Here is a 5374-nt window from a genome sequence, read left to right as displayed (position 1 = left end):
AGCAGTAATCGTTAACAAGAAAGCATGGGAGCCATGCACACTCTCAACGGTAACAAGAAAAACCATGGCTGCACACTATCAACGGTAACAAGAAAAACCATGGCTGCAAATGGCACAGTTTGGTAGGACTTTGAGCTGCCTCGGATAGACAGACGATCGACCACATCAACCTCACACACGAGTCAACAAAACAGGCTCAAGAACACTGCAGAGATACTCTGACTATATGATATGAACACGGATTTCGACCATGCGTTCGTATGAAACTTTGGTGGTTTGGCCCTGGGTATCTTCAGCGTACTGGTACATATGATCAGCGACCCCCCGTACAGTCACGCTATCGTCGTGGTCATCGCTGATCGACTCGACGCAATGGAGAAGGTTGTCAACTCTGGAGAATCAGTCCTGCAAGGTTTGTTAAAAGAGGAGTGAGAAGTACATCACATTACTTGTTTGAAGGTCAGCCAAGCGGTGAAGACACCATTGACATTTTAGCGCTAGGCTTTTGACAAATAACTCTGGAGAATATATGAAGCAGGAAGAAGTTGTTAGTAGGAAACCTTGGCTGGAACCAGTATGGGCATGGCAACGGGGATCGAGAGCTTGCCATGGACACTAGTAGTCGCTCTAACAATAGCCGTGGTGAATGCCAGCGAACGAGGCCGCACTGTATCAGATAAATGCAAAATGTAAAATCCTTGTGTTCTACAATAATGTAGCCGTTCTCAGCATATTACAAGATTTCTTAAAAGTTTCAAAGATTTGAGAAATCACATGCACAATCCAGAATGCTGGCAACATAAATTTATCGCTCCAAGCAAATCAGCAGTCAGGCTGTTAACAAAGAATTGTCTGCGTACTAAAATCACAGGAAGCAGTATGCAGCAGCAGCAGTAATTGACCCTGACATTTCACATATCCGGTAACAAAATGCATATATTTGAAGCACAAGAAATTTGTCACAGTCTAGAAATGCATTAGTTTCAGTTTCCAAAATCAGTACCATGTAATCCTTCTAACGCGGGTAATACTCGCATTATAGTAGCACTAGCACATCAATTTTGATCAATTACTCGCATGATTATAATACTCCAATGTAACCAGATGTCTACTTGGAGTAGATTCTGCGGATATATAAAGTTTAGTTTTCTGATTGAACACAACGTCAAGATGGCCGAGTTGGTCTAAGGCGCCAGTTTCAGGTACTGGTCCGAAAGGGCGTGGGTTCAAATCCCACTCTTGACATACTTTTCGTTCTTGTTTTTTTCTCTTGTATACTTATTACACAATTATTTTGCATTCTGAAACGTTCCCTCAATTTATTTATTTATGCATTCTGAAACGAGCAGCATTAGTTCATGCTTCAGATAGGATCGGTAGACAAAAAATTCAGACTGCGCCACAAAGCAGAGTCCATCTGTACAGAGAAACATTAGACATGGGATGCAGCAGTGACATCATATGGATACACTGGACAATATGCGATAGGTTCTGACCTTGCCTCCATGTTAAGATATCACCCACGTATCCCAAATCAAAGAGGTCACATTTCTTTTTTTTTGACGGAGCTACGGCAGGCTTACGCCGGCCTGAACCATTTCATTATAAGATAGAGTACATTTACGAAGGTGAGAGTTGGGGGCCAGGGTGAGATTACAAAAATAGTTGGGTTACAATCTCATAGATAAGTGGAACAACATAGTACACCTATCACGCAGATGGTTCACGGCCTGCTCGTTGGAGCATCTGTTGGACCAAAGCATGAGGTCGTCTGCAGCTGAGCGGGCGATGAGGTGGATAGGTTGCAGATCCTGCCTAAAAACTTTTGCATTTCTTCTTTTCCAGATATTCCAGAGAATAGCAATGATGACCGTTGATCGTGGTCTGTTGGCCAGGTCCATGCCCCAAAGATGCTGAAAGTCCGACGGTATTGTAGCAGAAAGAGAGCTCAGTTCCTGCCAAAGAGGGCGAAGATTGGGGCATTGAAGGAATAGATGACTCGTTGATTCAGAGGCTGGGCAGAACGGGCAGCAGTTGGAGTCAGATAAGCCCCTATTGAAGCGTCTTTCGTTGGTGAAGAGTCGATTTTTACTTGCGAGCCATAGAAAAATTCTGCATTTGTTGGGTACATAATTTTTCCAAATGGCCGGAGCGAAGTAGTCGATAGGCTTGTCGCTCCAAATAGCCTTGTAAGCCGAGTTGCAAGTCAGCGGCTTGCCGTCGATACGTCCAATTCGTTTGTCATGTACCTGCACATTCAAGGAGGCAGTTGCCAGCATAGCGCATAGGTTTTCTAGTTCCAGCTCAGCAACATGAGAAAGGCGCGGTGCCAAATCCAGATTAAAAGTAGGAATGCTTAGAACCCGGGCAGCTGTAGCCCAGGGTCTGAGCGTATGGGGAAAAAGAGCAGGGAAAATTGTTGCGAGATTATGGTTGGAGTTTTGTACCCAAAGGTCCAGCCAAAAGGCGGTGGTCATACCATTGCCAATATGCACCTTGGTTATTGATTGGAAAAATTGAAGCCCCTTGGCAATGTCATGCCAAACATTAGATTCAAAAGGGTGAGGAGTATCAAGGTCCCGGTTATCATACCATCCATACTTGACAGCGAGGTGGGAGCGAGCCCTAGTATCAAAAGTTGAGTGAAGCTTATTTAGGTGGGAAAGCAGTAGGCAAGAGTTTAAGTGATGCGGAGAAGAAAAACCTAGACCCCCTCGAGAGAACGGCGCACACACAAATTACCAAGCCACTTTACACTGTCCGCCTGAAACTTTATCTTGACCCGCCCAGAAAAAGGCCCTACAACGTTTATCGATTTCCTGGACAATACCCATAGGTAGCAGGAGAGCGGTCATGGCATAGAGTGGTAAGGCTCGAAGCACTGCCCTAACCAAAATAGCACGGCCTGCTAGGGTGAGGAGAACCCCTCGCCAACCCGCGAGACGACGATCAATCTTGTCAACGATGAAGAAGAAATCCTTTAGGTTTAATTTGTGAGTGGAGAGGGGAAGGCCAAGGTAGGATTGAGGGAACGATGCAACCGCGCAACCAAAACTAGTTGCAAGTTGAGATGCGAGTTCCGGATCAACATGAATGGGAGCAAAAGTGATTTTGTGGAAATTAATCACCAGACCCGTGGCATTTGAGAAATCAAGAAGGATAGATTTTAAAGTTTGAAGTTGGTCATGGTCAGCTTGCAGAATGATAAGTGTGCCCTCAGCGTACTGTAGTACCGGGCAACGAATGCTCGGATCGATAGGGTGTGATAGAAGGCCATTAGTGGATGCCTGCAGGATCAGACGTTGCAACACATCGGCTACAATAATGAAGAGATAAGGAGAGAGCGAGTCGCCTTGACGAAGCCCCTGTCTGCAGTTGATCCATGGGCCAGGTTTACCATTAAGAAGCACAGCCCACTAGCTAGTCTGATTAAGTTTATGAATCCAATCACACCACACCAGAGGGAAGCCCTTAGCTCTCATAATGGCTGACAAGGTTGTCCAAGACACGGAGTCAAAAGCCTTGCGGAAGTCTAGTTTTAGGACGATAGCCGATTTTTTTGCGTTTGAAGCAAGTTTGAACAATATCAGCAGCATAGGAAAAATTATCAGCAATACCTCTTCCCCTAATAAAAACGGACTGGTCCTAGTGAATGATTGAGGAGATCAAAGGTTGAGCTCTAGTGGCCAGGCATTTTGAGCTGATCTTGATGACACAGTTTTGCAGGGAAACCGGCCTGAAGTTATCGGGGGTCGTGGCTCCAACTCTTTTTGGAAGAAGCACAATGAAGGCTTTGTTGATCCTGGCTAACTCAGCGCAGCCCTTATGAAAATCATTCATCAGGTCGAGCAAGTCAAGTTTGATAAGATCCCAATTAACTTTAAAAAAGGCTGGCCCAATCAAAGAGGTCACATTCTTTGAGAACTTTGCGAAAAGCTTACATTCGTCTTTGTGGGTGAAAAGCGACCCTTCCTTCTCAGTTCCACAAGGAATTTTATTCGAGTCCTGGAGATACTCCCAAGTCATGTGCATACAATCTCTGCTAGGTTCTCAAAAGCAAGTCTTTTTCTACCTGCCTTTATCCTCTCAATATACATCTCCGTAGTACGTTTAACGGGGTATGATGTCGTGTCATGCAGATCCACATCTGTTCCATCAAAGGATTCATTCCAGTAGTCGTTTCGTCTCCCTTCAACCTTCTCTGCCTCACCCTTTGCCACACCCTCCTCGGCGCCCACCTTGCGGGTTCCCTCCCCTGTGGAAAGGCAGCACTATCATAGGCGCAAGCAACAAATCACCCCATTGCATATCCTTTGGTTCATCTTTGCATTACCATGCTCTAGATAGGTGTGTTCAAGAAGCCTACACGCATAGCATAATTTGGGGACCTCTTCATAAAAACACCTGGTAGTTCATTTTTTTCTTCTCTTTCATGATTGCGAGAAATATGGTGAAAGGTTTGTTCACATCCATCCTCATGCGAATTCGCACAAAATTTCCATCACCCAAAGGGGTTAGGTTCACATGCATTACTTTACCAACTCTTTTACATAAATATTCATGCACCGCTTTTGTTCGATATCCGGGCAGCACGTTATGAACTTGGATCCATAATGGCAAGCGATAAAGGACCACCTCATCCAGCTTGGTGAAACCATCAAATGGTTCAATAAGAACTCCATTATCTCGGAAGATCCATGCACTAGTAGAAAACAGGGCATCAGTCCCAGTTTCAGAGGGCCTTTAGTCCCGGTTCTGCAACCGGGACTAAATGATCGGGACTAATGCCCACCACTTTTAGTCTCGGTTGTGTTACGAACCGGGACTAAAGGAGATCCACGTGACCGCTGTGAGGCGCCCAGGCAGGAGGACCTTTAGTCCCGGTTGGTAACACCGACCGGGACTAAAAGGCAGCCACGCATCAGCAGCTGCCAGGCACTGTGGTTTTCTTTAAGGAGGGGTTCATGGGTTTTGGAGGGTATTTTCTTCTGCATATTTTCTGCACGTGGGTCGTGCCTGGCACGGCACACACAGTAATGGGCCGGCACCAGCACGACATGACAGGAATCCTATCGATCGAGAGATTCCTTCGATAACAGAAAGAGTCGTTGGCTTGCATCCGCTGGTGAAAACGTGAGGGTGGTAGCGGGATGGGTGATAGACCATGTAAAGCATGAATTCTTGGGTTTCGATGCAATGAAGAGCCTCCTCCTTCTATCGTGACTGAACCTGTAGTGTTTCTAGTTTGTAATGGAAGGACAGTGCATTGTTCTATATGTTATTGTCCCTATATCAGTCTGTAGGTGAGCTCACGGAAGGGTGCTAGAGGGTGGTAGAGTATACGGTGGGTAGGGTTTAGGGGGGAGGTTAGAGG

At 45.7% G+C, this 5374-nt stretch overlaps 1 non-coding gene across 1 annotated transcript; it reads left to right on the top strand.

Moving 5' to 3' along the window:
• The first annotated feature begins 1164 nt into the window (after positions 1-1164).
• Positions 1165-1245, top strand: TRNAL-CAG (transfer RNA leucine (anticodon CAG)). Its single transcript has one exon. It is a non-coding gene; the product is annotated as a tRNA-Leu (tRNA).
• Positions 1246-5374: the final 4129 nt, after the last annotated feature.

Source organism: Triticum aestivum, chromosome 3D, assembly GCF_018294505.1.
Source record: "Triticum aestivum cultivar Chinese Spring chromosome 3D, IWGSC CS RefSeq v2.1, whole genome shotgun sequence".
NCBI lineage: Eukaryota > Viridiplantae > Streptophyta > Magnoliopsida > Poales > Poaceae > Triticum > Triticum aestivum.
Note: the sequence above shows the minus strand (reverse complement) of the source record. Positions and strands in the feature narration are given on the sequence as shown.